The 17,926-nt window shown below is 41.8% G+C and overlaps 1 pseudogene across 1 annotated transcript; it reads left to right on the forward strand.

Moving 5' to 3' along the window:
• Positions 1–16,156, forward strand: LOC144530327 (NACHT, LRR and PYD domains-containing protein 3-like; annotated as a pseudogene). Its single transcript, XR_013503096.1, has 10 exons — positions 1–269; positions 1,838–2,262; positions 2,954–3,070; positions 4,909–4,987; positions 5,156–5,384; positions 5,542–7,340; positions 7,430–7,603; positions 12,830–13,003; positions 13,957–14,003; positions 14,646–16,156. The product of XR_013503096.1 is annotated as an NACHT, LRR and PYD domains-containing protein 3-like (transcript).
• The last annotated feature ends 1,770 nt before the right edge of the window (positions 16,157–17,926 follow it).

The raw sequence follows: 17,926 nt of genomic DNA on the forward strand, positions 1-17,926 counted from the left end.
TAGTATTGCATGTGATGTGGGGGGTGCACTGGAATATCTGTTGTCATTCTGTGTTGAATGTTATTCTAAGAATAATACCAACTCAGGAAAACCTTCTAAGACGAGACTTTATGGCTTGGCAGAGGTCTGAGCTCTCTGAGTGTCCTGCTTTAATCATGTGTTTGTGGGCGCGCCCCAGATGGAAAGAGGGAACTGAGAATAAAAACCACAGTTTGATCACAGAAGGAAACGTGAGACACATTAAAGCAACAGAGAGACGTCTGTAAACTGTAAGTACGGCTTCTTACCTTTTTTGTTACATTACATGTCGTTGTTGTTCTTTAACTAAATGTAATTTAGTTGTAGTGGGGCGTCATTACACCAAGCCTTAATAATAATCATAAAGTTCAGTCATACGGGGGTTAAAGAGCAGAACTAACTGCAGACAGGCGTCCAGCAACATTGATTAATAAGTGAATTAATATGATTGGCAGTTTCATATATCAATGTTTCCTGTTTATTCAAAATAAAAACAAATACCTGTTCCAGTGTTTCTAATTCTATAATATATATATATATATATATATATATATATATATATATATATATATATATATATATATATATTCTATAATAATTTCTAAGTCATTCTCAGTGGTACGCTGCTGTGAGTCCATTAGACCAGTGGTTCCCAGAGTGGGGTCCGGGGTCCTTGAGGGAGGTTCTGGGGCTCCCCAGCAAAAAGGGGAATAATTAATTTGAACTATAACTCTATCCATAAGTAAGACAATGACCGTATGTATGACTATTATGCTTATGGGTTTCATACACGTTCTGTAATTAAACATCTAAAAGCAAAAATCCTATCAGTCAGTGGTCTAATCTGAGTCAGTTTAAGGGTCCTTCATGTGAAAAAGTTTTGTGAACCACAGCATTAGGAGAACTGTCTGCGGTTAGTTCACATGTCTGTAATAACAGCACGATAGCCAAGCGTCTGCTGTTAGTTCACGTGTCAACAGTGTGATTCCAGAAGTGAAAGTCCCATTGATTTTCTCTGTAAGGATTTTGATTATCAGCCATAATGTCTCAATCGTCCGAGGTAGACTGACCCCGAGCTGTGAGATCGTGACTGTGAGGTTTATACTACCATAGAAGGCAGAAGTGTGTATGAAATCAACCAAGTTTTAAGAAAAACATGTTTTATTCATGATGTCATGGAGAAGTACTACACTACCCACAATCCTAAGCATATCAGCGATGTCTCTTATTGGTGGAGCTCGCTGTTACCATGGAAATGTTAAGGGAGAAAAACAGCTAGAGCACGTTCAGCCCTTAGATTGTAAAAATAGTGGAAATACCTCCAGTGGTCACAGTGAGTAACTCCACCTCTTCCAGCTGATTTCTGCAGCTTCTCTGATTTCTTCTCTTAAATCATCCAAATGTCAGGATCAAAGATGGCCGCCACACAAAGTGACATCCAGCTCTGATTTCCTTAAAGCAGTAAAATCCTCCAAACAGCTCAATGAGGCCATCTAGTAGATAGAAGTAGAGCAGCTGATGGCAGCTTCCTCTGCTCTGATTCGTTCTCACCACTGACCAATGAGAACCAGCAGCATCTTCTCTGTCCAATAACAAACCATTACTGATCCATGTGTTGATCAGTTCTCCGTGCTGAGTGAATGAAATGTGATATAGTGATGAGAAAAGGCCCTCAGTAGTTCCCAGAGTTCAGTCATGTTTTCTAACTGCTTCTTTAGTCTGAGCAACAGTCCAACAAGCCAAAAGGATTAAACTGACACTGATATGACACAGAGCAGCAATCAGAGGACCAGCTGCTGATATTTAGCTTTTTTTCCAGGATAAATGATGGGAGGGATGAATGAGTGATGATGTGCTGATGAATGATTGGACTGCTGCTCTCAGTGTTTCCTCTCCAGATGAAGGTGTGGACTCTGCTATGAGTCAGTGTGAGGACAGAGAGGAGGGAGTCCCTCCCTCTAAAGCCACTCTGTGTGGGGAACATGACAGCCAGACCAAAGCTCAGAGGTGAGAGGACCATATCTAACTGTCCACCAATCAGATCACTCCACCATCATTATTCACACTCAAAGCTCTGTGTATGTTGTGTTTCAGCCCAGAGAAGCAGCACGGACCTGGACATGGACCTGGACCTGGACCCGGACCTGGACCCAGACCTGGACCCAGCTGTGTGTCCATGAAGAGTGACCGGTCTATGGATTATCCTCTAGTCTTCAAAGATGGACGCCACTCTGATGATCAAAAGTGAGGATTTTAAACTGATGAAAACAACATGATGTGTTTTTATTTATTGTGAGATCTCTGGGTTTTAGATGTTTTTAAAAAGTCTTTTAATGGACGGTGACGGCATGTGTCCTGTCAGCTCAGTCTCAGTTTCAGAGTTTACAACAAATAGTCAAATGTAAAATTACAGTTTATTCACGTTGTTTATTTTTGGTGTACACCTGTCTTTTACAATACATATTATATTTTACCTTAACTGCCATATTTTATGTCTTTGATTTTCTTTTTATACATATTTGTTTGAGCACAACTGGAGGAAGCCTGAGAACTTTTATTATTTTAATGCCAACGACTGCTTCACTGTCATCGTTTGACAATAAATAACTTGAAACCTAAATATAGGAAAAGGACTCTCAGTTGAAACTCACTGCTTTGAGACAACATCTAGTTCTCTTATTGTTAGATTATATGTAATTAATTTAATAGCACAGAGTATTGAGACAACAAAATGTAATTAAGCTTCTAAGTGCAAAAATCAATCAAAGGACATTTTTATTAATTTTAAACACATTTGAGTATGTGGTTGTAAGTTGTATTCACTAACACGTCTATAACGTCAGTAATTAAATGCTTTTTTTTAATTAAATATAAAAGTCTTTGATTCAGAGAGAATTTCCCTAAATATATGAGTTTAATGACCTCTTTCTATCAGGATCCATCAGAGACCAGACTGTCCTGAAGCTGAGCCCAGCTGTGTGTCCATGAAGAGTGACCGGTCTATGGATTATCCTCTAGTCTTCAAAGATAGACGCCACTCTGTTGATCAAAGGTGAGGATTTCATTGTGGCTGGTTTGGCTCAGTGGGTAGAGCAGGCGCACATATACATAGCGGTTTATACCTCGAGGCAGAGATCCAGGGTTTGAGTCCGACCTGTGACGATTTCTTGCATGTCTTCCCCCTCTCACTCCCCTTTCTCACCTAGCTGTCCTGTCCGTTAAAGGGGTGATAGAATGCCACAGTTGAATAACGACAGTTTGGTGGGTAGTCTCTACCTTTGTCACGCCCCAACATTTACATAGGCTGCACCACTGACCTGAGATCAGGTAGTCTTCTGAATAGGTTTGCGCAGATCTCAGAAATTGTATACATTGTTCATCTGCTATTTCATCACTAAATTCACTTCTGAGACTTTTTTTATGCGAGAAATCAACTATGTAGAGGTCAAATATGTGCCGTGTTACGAAAATGTATGGCTAATTGCAAATTTTGTCTGAGTGTTTGTCGGAATTCAGCGGCCGGTGCTGCCTGGGTTGATGCCTTGCCGCCCGGCCTGTCCTCCTTCACAGACCCCGGCCGCTGTGAGCTAGATGGAGCTCCGTCACAGCCGGCAGCCCAAGGCGCTCCATACCTGCGCAAAGTCACTGTTTCTGGGTTACTGGACTACCAAACGCTGCCTGCAGCTCCCCTCTTCCTGCTAAATGGCCGGTGTGTGTGAGTGAGAGCGCGGTCAGCAAGCTTGTTACGCCAGCAATCTCTTAACACAGGTTCCGGTTAATCTTATAATGGATATGTGTGTTGAGTTATTTAAACAAACGATCGGGGAAATAAAGGCCTCTTGTTCGCGAGTGATCTGGATGGAGCTCTATCATTGAGAGCTAGCTAGATTCCTTCTAATGAGACCTCTGAAATTCACAAAAATATATTAAATTGAAATCGGACAAAAGTGTTAGCTAAGCTTTGTAAGACCTTAGGATAGCTGTGATATACATGCCGTGACGAACTTCAAAGTGTAAATTGATTATAGTTATGCCGAAAGTGTAGCGGCGATCTTTTCCCATAGGATTGAATGGGACACTAGCAGCTAACGAAACCCCTCAAATTCACAAAAATATAATATAAGTGGCGTGACGAAATTCAAACTGTAAATATACTATAGTTATGCCGGCAGCCGGCCAGCTCCACGGAGCCCGGGAGTCCAGTAACCTAGAAACTGTGACTTTGCCCTGGGTATGGAGCCCAGCAGGCTGCTGCTGTCTCGTCAGACTGTGTGGAGCTCCTGAAGTCCGACACATCTTACCAAATTTGCAATTAGCCATCAATTTTCGTAAAACGGCCCATATTTGAGCTTTATATAGTTGATTTCTAGCATAAAAAAGTTAATTTAGTAACGAAATAGCAGACGAACAATGTATAACATTGCAGTGTCTGAAATATGAGACCTGATGTCTCGTCTCCAATGTATGTGTATGTGGTTCGCTCAACCAATCAGCGTGCAGCTCATCTAAATATTCATGAGCATACCATATTTGGAAGAAAAGTTGTCGTGCCAAATGGAGCCATATTCACAGGGATGCATAAGGGCCCATAGAATAGCACCCGGGCCATTTTCAGCCCAATCAATGTTAAATACCCTATTAGGAGACCTTAAGGAACAGTGTGAAATACCCTATATAATCATTCTATCACCCTTTAAAGGCGGAAAATCCCCCCCCAAAAAAAGGTAAAGATTTCAAACTGATAATCAGCAGAACTAGTAAACGTTTACCACTACAGGGAGTCCTCTGATTAACTGTTAACATCCAAATATCACTTCATGGACCTTTACCTGTGTTTGTCTCTGTGTGGACAGACATGATGTGAGCTAATTCTTCCTGATTCCTCCACAGAGTGGACCAGGAGAGCTCAGAGGGTCCCAGTGGTCAGTTTGCCCAGCAGCATCAAACACACCTGGACTCCATATTTATGGTCTGTACATGTACAACAACTACTTTACATCTATTCTGTTCACAATCATCTCCATGCTGCACTTTTTAGACCAGTGGACCAGTGAACCAGTGGTCTTTCCAACATGGATCTGATGTTTGCTTCTGTGATTTCAGTTTGATTTGTCATTCATATAATCTTCTGTTCCAGCTGCTGGAGGAGGAGATCGGGACTTTTGTGAAGAACGAGCTGAAGAAGATCCAGAAGGTTCTGAGTCCAGATTACCCAGGATGCTTAGGGAGTCAGAGGGAGGATGAGGAGGTGTTGGACGGTGAGGATGAAGAGCAGAGGAGGAGCAGCAGAGAGGCATTTCTGAAGATCACACTGCACTTCCTGAGGAGAATGAAGCAGGAGGAGCTGGCTGACCGTCTGCAGAGCAGTAAGAGGATTTCTCTAAAGATTTAACATGCCGGATGAATGGAACCTTTACTAATGTCTCCAGAGATGGACCAAAATATATTCATATACTCATTCTCTGATAAATGTTGAAATATGTTGTTTGACGTATTGATCTTCTTTGTTGTGTGTTTATTTAGGAAATCCTGCTGCAGGTGGTAGGCGTAAACTCAAATATAACCTGCAGAAGAAGTTCCATTGTGTGTTTGAGGGGATTACTAAAGCAGGAAACCCAACCGTTCTGAATCAGATGTTCACAGAGATCTACATTATAGAGGGAGGGACTGCAGAGGTCAATGATGAACATGAGGTCAGACAGATTGAAACAGCATCCTGGAAACCAGACAGACCAGAATCAACAATCAGACGAGAAGACATCTTTAAAACCCCACCTGGAAGAGATGAACCAATCAGAACAGTGATGACAAAAGGGAGTGGCTGGCATCGGGAAAACAGTCTTAACACAGAAGTTCACTCTGGACTGGGCTGAAGACAAAGCCAACCAGGACATCCAGTTCACATTTCTATTCACCTTCAGAGAGCTGAATGTGCTGAAAGATAAAAAGTACAGCTTGGTGGAACTTGTTGATCGCTTCTTTAGTGAAACCAAAGAAGCAGGAATCTGCAGGTTTGAAGAGGTCGTGTTCATCTTTGATGGTCTGGATGAGTGTCGACTTCCTCTGGACTTCCTCAACACTGAGATCCTGACTGATGTTACAGAGTCCACCTCAGTGGATGTGCTGCTGACAAACCTCATCAGGGGGAAACTGCTTCCCTCTGCTCGCCTCTGGATAACCACACGACCTGCAGCAGCCAATCAGATCCCTCCTGAGTGTGTTGACATGGTGACAGAGATCCGAGGGTTCACTGACCCACAGAAGGAGGAGTACTTCAGGAAGAGATTTAGAGATGAGGAGCAGGCAAGCAGAATCATCTCCCACATCAAGACATCACAAAGCCTCCACATCATGTGTCACATCCCAATTTTCTGCTGGATCACTGCTACAGTTCTGGAGGACGTGTTGAAGACCAGAGAGGGAGGAGAGCTGCCCAAGACCCTGACTGAGATGTACATCCACTTCCTGGTGGTTCAATCCAAAGTGAAGATCATCAAGTATGATGGAGGAGCTGAGTCAGATCCACACTGGAGTCCAGAGAGCAGGAAGATGATCAAGTATCTGGGAAAACTGGCTTTTGAGCAGCTGCAAAAAGGCAACCTGATCTTCTATGAATCAGACCTGACAGAGTGTGGTATCGATATCAGAGTAGCCTCAGTGTACTCAGGAGTGTTCACACAGATCTTTAAAGAGGAGAAAGGTCTGTACCAGGACAAGGTGTTCAGCTTCATCCATCTGAGTGTTCAGGAGTTTCTGGCTGCTCTTCATGTCCATCTGACATTCACCAACTCTGGAGTCAACCTGCTGACAGAAGAACAAACAACATCATGGCAGTGGTTTCTACTTAGAAACAAACCTGAACCATCACAGTTCTATCAGAGTGCTGTGGACAAGGCCTTACAGAGTCCAAATGGACACCTGGACTTGTTCCTCCGCTTCCTCCTGGGTCTTTCACTGCAGACCAATCAGAGTCTCTTACGAGGTCTGCTGACACAGACAGGAAGTAGCTCACAGACCAATCAGAAAACAGTTGAGTATATCAAGAAGAAGATCAGTGAGAATCTGTCTGCAGAGAGAAGTATCAATCTGTTCCACTGTCTGAATGAACTGAATGATCGTTCTCTAGTGGAGGAGATCCAACGGTCCCTGAGTTCAGGACGTCTCTCCACAGATAAACTGTCTCTTGCTCAGTGGTCAGCTCTGGTCTTCATCTTACTGTCATCAGAAGAAGATCTGGACGTGTTTGACCTGAAGAAATACTCGGCTTCAGAAGAGGCTCTTCTGAGGCTGTTGCCAGTAGTCAAAGCCTCCAACAAAGCTCTGTACGTGCACACACAACTATCCAGATTAAATGGACAAATATAAACATTGTTTGTAATTCTTTTCTTGTGTATTGCTGATTCCTCTTCAGGCTGAGTGGCTGTAAGCTGTCAGAGAGAAGCTGTGAAGCTCTGTCCTCAGTTCTCAGCTCCCAGTCCTCTAGTCTGAGAGAGCTGGATCTGAGTAACAACAACCTGCAGGATTCAGGAGTGAAGCAGCTGTCGGTTGGACTGAAGAGTCCACACTGCACACTGGAAACTCTCAGGTTAGTGTTCAGTTATTCTGAGATGTCATTTTCTTTTGTATGCTAATTATTTAGTGGACTGACTAAACAAGATTAAAAGAGTGAATGAGGTTTAGAAGTCCTCTATTCTGAGAGAGCTGACTCAGGAGCTTGTCAACATTGTAATGTCTTGGTTCACAGCACATAAACTTGACTTGGATATACAGTTAGGGCCAAATGTATTTGGACAATGACAACATTTTGTTATTTTGGCTCTGGATTTGAAATCAAACAATGATTATGTGCTTAAAGTGCAGAGTCAGTTTCAACATGAGAGTATTCACAGCTATGTTGAATAGACTATGCAGGAATTATGGTTGGACCCCATATTTAAGGGGACAAGTATTTGGACAAGAGGTTGCATCTGTTTCATGTGTCTGCATGTATGAGTCAGGCAGAGGTGGAAAGAGTACTAGAATATTGCACTCAAGTAAAAGTACTGTTACTTTAAAGAAATTTTACTCATTTAAAAATACATTTGTACAAATGTAGTTAAATCCAAAGTAAAAAGTAGGTCAGTATAAATGTACTCTGAATAAACGTTACTGCATTACATTTTTAAAAGGTGAATAACATCATCAACATGACCCCCTTAAGTCAGTGGTTATCAACCTTTTTTGTGCCAGTGCCCCCCTATCCATTATCCAGGTCCCTAACCGCCCCCCATCAAATAAGATGAAGGCTAATTGCCCCGGATATTAATGATTACGCCCTAATATTAGGCCTATTATTGTTGTTACTATTGTTATCAAAAATCATATCATTGAATGAAAACATATTTATTAGTTTCCCATGCATCACAAAAGCCATGTGAATATAGAAATTATATTTACAGGTGTTAAAAAAATGCAACCATTTGACATTCAATTTAAATTAGGTAACAGCAGCCAATCAGAACGACTAGATATGTAACATTCAAACTTGAATTAGGTATTACAAAAACTAACAGTAGCCAATCAGAAACGGCTAACAATTTAACATTCAGATCTATTTTTCATTCAAATCTAAATAATCGAATTGTTCCAACGGAAAACAAGCTGGCACTTATCAAGGGGTAAAAGCAGAAGGATTTACTTCCGAATGGAAATAAGTTTACAACCTTTGAAAGTTAGTGAGAGCCCATTTTTGATGCTTAGAAGAGTATAGGTTTGCTATCGCCTGTCTTGCGAGTAAATAGCAGAAACGCAGCCCCACATCACGCTGTGTTTTGTGGAGGTGTGAGAATCCCGTACAGTAAACAGTTACATCACTGCCTCTATCGCTTCCACAAGAAAGTTTTAAAACACCAAACACAAGCCCTGAACTGCCCGGGAGTTTGTGGAACAGCTAAATGTTTGCCAAAAAACAAAGCACAGTCGATATCTCTCGCTCGTCTCTTTTTCTCTCTTCCTCCATGAAATGAAGCTGCCTTCAGGTGCAGTAGGAAACGTTGGGTTCTATAAAAGATCTGACGAAAAACTGTTACTGTGAAATGTACAGTCTACTTGTGCTACATTGAATAGAATAGAATATACTTTATTGTCCCCTAGGGGAAATTTGTCATGGACTCAAGAGTGCGTAGTGCATAGTAGTAGCTGCCATTACAGACAATAAATACACGTTAAAAAAAAAAAAAGAACACTGAGTTATTGCACACTTCTCAGGCCTATCTATTACAAATCGTACAAATCTATTTAAAGTTTTGATTTAAAATTTTGATGGAGACTAGTACGAAGGAATATTTAAAACGGTTCAATTTAGTTTTAGGGATTCTGTACCTTCTGCCAGAAGGCAAGAGCTTGTATTACGAAGGATGTGGGACGGGTCCACCAATACTCTCTGCGCCTGCCTAAGTACAGACTGCTCATAGATGGACTGAAGGGAGAGCTTATCAGTCCTCCCCATCACCTTCATAGCAGTCTGTACCAGGTGCTGCAACTTTGATTTGGACTGTGTGGAGAGATGGCCGAACCACGCCGTCATCCCATACCTGACAACACTCTCCATTACTGCCTGATAAAATAAAAACATGATGTTCTGGCTGACACCAAACACCCTTAATCTGCATAAGAAATACAGTCTTTGCTGTAAACGGGAACATACATAATCTACGTGGTCACTCCAGCTTAAGAGGTTATCCAGGTGGATACCCAGATACCTATAAGAAGTGACCTGTTTGATATCCTCCTTATGAATGGACAAAGGGGTATGATCCCCCACCGACCGAGGGTCAAACACCATCTCCTCAGTTTTTTTAATGTTAATGATGAGATGTAAAACCACAGAACAAATTTGTTAACCTCTGTAAAGTACAATGATGGATCTGAGTTCTGGTGAAGCAGACTAGGAATGGCAGTGTCGTCAGAAAATTTAAAAAACAGGTTGCCTGGGAGACTATTAGTACAGTCGTTAGTATAAAGGGTGAGTCTGTAGAGAGAAATGAGCCCTTCAATGTCTCTATACTGTCTTTAGACCATACAGTCACTTGTCTTAGTTAGTGGTTTACTGCTCTTCAAAACAGTCTTATAAGTAGGTATTAGATGGAGTGTATTATGGTCAGAGTTTGACAGAGGGGGCTTTGGACTGGCCCTGTATGCATGACTTATATTACTGTAACATTTGTCCAACACTCTATTGTCTTGAGAGCCACACTTGACATATTGTTCGAATCCAGGAAGGGAAAGTTCCAATTTACAGTGGTTAAAATCTCCAAGAATAAAAACCGGGGCTCCCGGAGTGCGTAGCAGTTGGTGGTGGACACAGTCTGTAACACGAGCTGCAGCTCAGACCGCATTCCCGCTGGGTGGCACGGCACATATGCTGAGCAAATTATGATATTGCCAAATTCCCTTGTGAGGTAAAAGGGTCTTAGAGAAATGCACAGCAGTTCAATATCAGGGCTGCACACAGTCTCTCTCACCGAATAGTTCCTGCACCAGCTGTCACTCACAAACACACAGATACCTCCTCCTTGACTTTTCCCTGAAGTTTTATCCCTGTCTGCACGAACAAGGGAGAAACTCTCCAGCTCAATCAAGGAGTTGGGGATATCATTGTGGAGCCAAGTCTCAGTAAATACCAACAAGCGGTATTCAAAACATACCCTCATGTTGATACAGAACTCTTCCATTTTGTTTTTAAGAGACCGAACGTTGCTCAGGATCATACCTGGCAGCGGAGGTCTACTGCCTCTCCGGCGGAGACGCTGTTCGGGTCTCACCACGTCGGCCTCTCTTCCGTAGTATTCTGCGAAACGGCAGGATTTTAAATGCCTCGGACAGGTTGAATAGATCCGCGGGCGGTGATGTTGTTCTTGTGTAACGGAGAGACAACAGCGTGTCTCTGGAGTAAATAAGTGGTAGCCCGCCCTCCAAGTGTGGAAAAGTTTGGCACATCCTTAAAAGCTGCCAGACAATCAGTACCAGTAATAGTCCTTGTGCAAATAACGCCATAGTGTTCCTCTAAAGACAAGTAAAAACAAAACAAGGACAGCAGCAGCAGCACACGAGCACACGCGTCCGGGTCGCCAGCAGAGCAGCGCCACCAGAAAGAGGGGGGTTAAAGAACACAACCGGAACGTCGCACCACCCTGCGACAATTGCTTTTTTTTTTATAATAGTTATAATACTCCGTCTCGTCCAGTTGCAGTGCTGTAAACTGGCAGGTTTCAATGTTTCAGACCACTGTTTTTTGCAAGTATTTTAAAGTGTAAAGATGTATTGTTATTGTGAATCTTTGGTTTAAACTACCTTTCAAACAAACGCCCCCCAAGGGCACCTCAAAGCCCCCCTTTCCAAAATATTGCTTCCAGCGCCCCCGTCATCTTCTGAACACCCCCTGCGGGGCGGTACCTCCCCCGTTGAGAAACACTGCCTTAAGTTGTACGTATCGCTGATTCTCTTTTATTAATGGAGCTGGGAACAGCCATGCCTGCCATCCCTTGTCCTTGCAGTCCTTAAGAAGGGACTGGTACTTCAAGGCTGTCCTCTCATGGGCAACGTCACATCCCTCCTCCCAATGCACCGTCAGCTCAACCAGGATTATTTTCTTGCCCTCAGTTGACCACAAAACAATGTCTGGAACTGCAGCCTTTTGCCCATGTCCACCCTCATCTCCCAGGACCTGGCATTTTGAAGGAGATTTGGCTTTGAGGACTTGGTTGCAAAAGGCCTTGGTCCCTCCTTGACGAAGGTGATCGCTCTCTTCAAACCCGTACAGGCAGGCCTCTTCCTGCATTTCTTCCACTCCAATATGTCGGTAAGGGACAGTAACACCTTGTCATGACGCCACCTATACCGTCCTGTTTTACACCCTGACAGTATATGTGCCAGTGTTCCGTTTTGACCACACAGTTTGCAGTTAGGATCTTCCCTCAGCCCCCATACATGTATATGTGCCGGCGAAAGGAAGAGTGTCATAGACAGATCGCAGGAGGAAGGAAATTCGGAAGAGCTCCAGCCACCACAGCTCTTGGCAGGAGATCTTGCGCTTGGTAAGGTCCCATTTGGTCCATGCGCCCTGGGATCCTTGTTCCACTGCCCTTGTCATCACCTTTCCTCCTCACGGGTCCCCACCTCAGCCTGAACCATCTCCTGCCTGCTCTTCACACCTGTGCTTCTCCACTGCTGGAAATGCGCAGAGCCGAATCCTCTCCTTCCGACGCAGGGGCTTACAAGGATGTCTCGTAGCTTGAGAGCACTCACCGCCTGCTCTACAGCTGTGCTGGCTGCCCATTTGCGTCCGGACCTGGTTGTGACCTCCACTTGCCTCACCAGGGCGTCTTTGGAGTCTCTGAGGCTGAGTAGGACTCTACACTTTGCCACTTTAAACTCCTGTACAACAGAGGACAGGGGAAGTTGCAGTTGCCCTGACCGAATGTAGAGGCCCACTGAGGAAAAGCTTGGCGGAATCCCCAACCACCTTCGCAGGTGCTAGTTGGTCTTCCACATCAAGCTGATGTATGAGGAAATGTTGAAAGAAATTACTCTAAATGCCCAATGTGACATACTGTATATGTCACATTTCAGATCCCTGACAATACAGGGGGTTATTTAAAAGAAAATCTCAGAAATGTGTTCCATGTGGTCTATTTAGTCTGTGTTATGCCCCCCATAATTTTCCTTTAAGGGGGAATAGGTCCGGGTTCTTATGGGTTAAATCTGATGTCTCCCTTATTAAAACAACCATTATTTGTAATTGTTTTCTTATGTTTTTCTGATTCCTCTTCAGACTGAGTGGCTGTAACCTGTCAGAGAGAAGCTGTGAAGCTCTATCTTCAGTTCTCAGCTCCCAGTCCTCTAGTCTGAGAGAGCTGGACCTGAGTAACAACAACCTGCAGGATTCAGGAGTGAAGAAGCTGTCGGCTGGACTGAAGAGTCCACACTGCAGACTGGAAACTCTCAGGTTAGTGTACTGCTGTTTGTGTTTGTAAAATGATGACACTCTGAACTCTTATTTACTTCATATATTGTTTATTATCTTATCCTTTTTTGGTTGAGTGGCTGTAAGCTGTCAGAGAAAAGCTGTGAAGCTCAGTCCTCTAGTCTGAGAGACTTAGGATGTGTACAAGGTTTTCACTATGGCAAGCTGTTTTATAATTTAATAGCTGACTGGATATATTTTACAGATATCCATAATTAAATTCTTCCTAGTCAAAAAGGACATTTCAGATAATCACAACCTCATTCTTCCTGAGCATATTTTTTCTTTTAAATTCCCTCTCTGTACAGGTAGGAAGGATGAGCTGCCTATCAGGTTTCACTTCATCTAATTTGATTGAAAGAGTTTGGTTGCCTAAAAGATCTTGTTCAGTGTTCGTTAGCACCTTGGCAACCAAAGCTAGTGTTATCTGGTAACTAAAGGGAAAGTCTGTTGGTTTGTACATGCAGATGAATGGCGTCAGTACCTGGAGGGCCACGTTTACCTGACCGTAACTCACCGCTGGGTGAGATGGAAAGAGGTGGAAAGAGTACCAGAATATTGTACTCAAGTACAGTCACTTTAAAGAAATGTTATTAAAGAAAAAGTACTTGTGTACAAAGATTAACGACTAAAACTGTGTTCACACAAAGACAGAGATATGCAGACGCAGTGCTTTCAGTATTATAAAGTTGCATGAACCGTACGTTGATACTATTTTATTGATCTCAATTATTATGGAACTGGACGCACATACAAGAGATACTCATGTTCACTGCCACAGTGAGATACAAGTTGATGTTGAAATGCAAACCGGACAGACAACAGCAGGTCTCCCACTGTTTCTCTGTCAGTAACTGATGAACTCTGGTTCATGTTTAATGGAGGATCTGAGTGAACGTGTATGAAGTTGATTCTGACTTTGTTTCTTCCTGCAGGACGGACCATGACGGACTGCAGTGGTTGAGACCTGGTCTGAGGAAGTGTGAGTGTGTTTGAAGTTTGATTCATGAGAACGCAGCTGCATGTTACACTAGATTTTTATATTTTCTTGACTGAAGTATGATGATGAATCAATTTAAAATCCACAAACACAACAAACTTAACAAAGTGATCCAACAGATCTAATAAATATATTGTATTTACAGTCTAGTCAACAGAAATTGTCACTGATATCAGAGAAGAGCGTTGTTGCCTTCAAGTGCTGCTTGTAAACTCTCATTACATAGTTGATATCTAAAATATGTAGAATAAAGTGAGTTGAGGTGGATTTACCTTCCAGTTCCTCCCTGAATGGAGACCTTGGACCAGATGTACGACACATAAATACAGCAAATATTTTCACACATAAACTGGTATTTCTATAAACAGAAGGTGTGCACGTCACACTGACTTCAGACCAGCGTACACATGGTTTTAGAGCCAGCTGCAGGTGATCAGGTGAAAATAGAAAACAGGCTGAAAGACAGAATCTTCATAATAAAACATTGTTTGTTGTGATTGTGTGTTTTCAGTCTGTAAATCACCATCAGATTCCTTCAGATTCTTTCAGTAATTGTCAGTAAAGTTGTTAATAAATCATCAGATGATAACCTGCAGCTGTATTGTGTCTTGTTCTCTCCATCAGATGTCTGTGAACTGGAACTGGACACAAACACAGTAAACAGAAAACTCAAACTGTCTGACAACAACAGGGAGGTGACAAATGTGGGTGAGGATCAGTCATATCCTGATCATCCAGACAGATTTGACTCCTGGCCTCAGCTGCTGTGTAGAGATGGTCTGACTGGTCGCTGTTACTGGGAGGTTGAGAAGAGAGGTGATGTTTCTATATCAGTGAGTTACAGAGGAATCAGCAGGAGAGGAGACATTGATGACTGTTGGTTTGGATGGAATAATCAGTCCTGGAGTCTAAGGTGCTCTGATGTTGATGGTTACGCTGTCTGTCACAATAACATAATAACAAACCTCATCTCCTGCTCTGTCTCTGGTAGATTAGCAGTGTATGTAGACTGTCCTGCTGGCTCTCTGTCCTTCTACTCAGTTTCCTCTGACTCACTGATCCACCTCTACACCTTCAACACCACATTCACTCAGCCTCTTTATCCTGGGTTTATGGTCTGGTCTGGTTCCTCAGTGTCTCTGTGTCCTCTGCAGGACTGAGAGTCTCTTTTGTGGACAGAAACACTGACTGAGGATCAGCTGCTGAAATCAAAGTTCAGTCTGTTCACCATCACACACACTCTGCACTGTGAAGCAGATCTGTCTCAGACTCAAACACTAAACATTCATTTATCTGATTTCATCTCTTTGATTCTCAACATTTAAACTGTTGAACTAGAAACACTTCATGATTCCTGTCATCAGCTGACTCTCTTTACCTGAGGATACACTGTATAAAGCTGAGTGAATGTGATGTTACTTTAAGTTTTTTAAGACCAGCCAGCCCCACATCCAGATGTTGGGTCTGGGTCTGACCCACATCCAGATGTTGGGTCTGGGTCTGACCCACATCCAGATGTTGGGTCTGGAAACTCACCATTGGCTGGGCTCAATCCGAGGGGCGGGATAAATGGTTGTCTTTCAGATTCCCTCTGCACCAATAGGATAGCTCTCCAACCAATCAGAGCAGAGCTAGCTGATAGATTACACTTTAAACTCCGAACACGTCTTCCTTTTTTAAGAATGACTTCAGGGCCGTTCTTTGTTCTTTTCTCAAAGAAAAGCTGAACTCCAAGTCTTCCAGAGACGCTGTTCACCAGCAGCAGCAGCAGCCATAAGCCCCGCCCACCCACTCTATACACGATGTGATTGGCCCGACCAGAGTTTGGTTTTTCCAGCTCTCCAGCCAACGGAGAGTTGCTAGACGACCCTGCTGCAGATTACATCTGCTGCTGCTAGGGGGGGTCGAGATTTCTAGACTACCTGAAGACAACAGAAGGATTAAGATTTTTATAAGTTCCTGTCAGTGTTGAAACGTTACCGCAACACACAGCAATATTTTTACTGTAATACTTTTTACATTTTGCAGGACTTTTACTTTGTTTACAGAATTTTACATTGCTGTATTGTTGGTATTTTTACTTCATTGTTTTTATTACTTTTACTTAAATAAAGGAGTACTTCTTCCAACACTTATTCCTGTTTATACATTTGATTTTTGGGGCAGCTGTGGCTCAGGTGGTTGAGTGGTCGCCTGCCAATCGGAAGGTTGGGGGTTTGATCCCTGTAGTCCCATGTTGAAGTGTCCTTGGGCTGAGCCACAGTGTATGAATGGGTTCAGCACTACGTTAAAGCACTTTGAGTACTCGTTAAAACTAGAGAAGCTCTATATCATTATTTTCAGGTTCATTTATTTTCCCTTCTTACAGTTTACTGATAAATGTTTAATTTTCAGTTCCCAAATTTCATAATTAACAATTACATTTAGTTTACTGCAACTACTTTCAAATATTGCCATTCAGATTTAGTTTTTAAATGCAATTTTTCTAGTGACGAATATTAATACTATAATAATATAGCAAATAATCTGAGGTTCGATTACAAAATGTGTCTGTTTCCATGAGCGGAATAAAAACAACGTGAAATATTTTTTACTTTTTTTGTTTATTTTTTACTGTTTTGTACAGTAAAGCATACATTTCCCTCTGAGATGTATTTGAATTAAAAAAAAAAGTATATTTACAAAGTACAGTACTTGAGTAAATGTACTTATCCACCGCTGCTTAATAAACTACAACAGCAAACTTCTCGTTGGTACATTAGGGAATCTGCTGGGATAAAAACATCACGGAAAGTACACAGTTGTGTTGTCTTTGGGTCAAATTTGACCCGTTTTCTAAATTTCTATATCAGAAATATGTTTTTCTTTTTAACTACCTAGTGTTGATCAAAAATAACACGGATGATTCCATACAATGCGCTTTGCAAGTACAACAAAAGATCGGATCTCTACTTTCATTCACAATTTTGGGTGTTTTGTTCAATTGTTTTAACATTTAAAAACAAAAACAAAAATGTTTCGTAACTGAACCCGACTGAACGTTGACATATACCCTTCTTTGATTATCCTTCCTTTAATATTAGTATAAATAATTCATAATTCCTGCTTTTTTAACTAAAGAATTAGGTACGTTTTCCTAAAAAGGAAGTTTATTGACCATGAATTCCTAAAATAAGTGTAAAACTATATAAGTTGGTGATGGTGTTCATACATGGTAGTGAAAATAAGCGTTATATGTATAACAAAAAAATAATAATAATAAAAAAACGTCAAAAACATTGAAAAAAATGTCAAAAAAAGTGTTGATTTTCACTGGGAGGTGATGCATGGTCAAACGGAAGACAACACAAGGGTTAAGAGTAATAGAGATGGAATTAAGTTATTTGTTTAGTTTAGTTTTTCTGCTCCAAACTCCAGTTCATTAGCTGGCGGTGATGAACCTATAACCTGGTTTACCAACCGCCGATAAAACCTAAAGAAGAAACATCTCGTCGCTCCTTCATTGGTGTTTAGTATTTTCCCATAGTACCTGAACGCAACACCTGACCGCGGAAAATCCTTCACAAGAAAACATACAAAACGCTCGTAGAGGAAAGAAAATATGCATCAACAGGTGAAATACACACGGCGTCAGTGTACAGGACAGATACAGAATCACATAAACAAAATAAAACACCCAAAAACAAACAAAAAATGGTGAATTAGTTAAAAAGTACACGTTAAGCAAAAAGGCTACAGAAAATAAAAACAATATTTAGGAGCAGCATACAAGGGGAGGTTTTTTTTTACTTTTTTCAGCGATGAAAAAACAAATTAAAATCGTTTATAAGCTATACAAAGGAAGGCTTATAATATATCCACTTACAGTACTACAATGGATGAAATCCGTCAATATAACATCCAAT

Source organism: Sander vitreus, chromosome 15 (genome assembly GCF_031162955.1).
Source record: "Sander vitreus isolate 19-12246 chromosome 15, sanVit1, whole genome shotgun sequence".
NCBI classification, from domain to species: domain Eukaryota; kingdom Metazoa; phylum Chordata; class Actinopteri; order Perciformes; family Percidae; genus Sander; species Sander vitreus.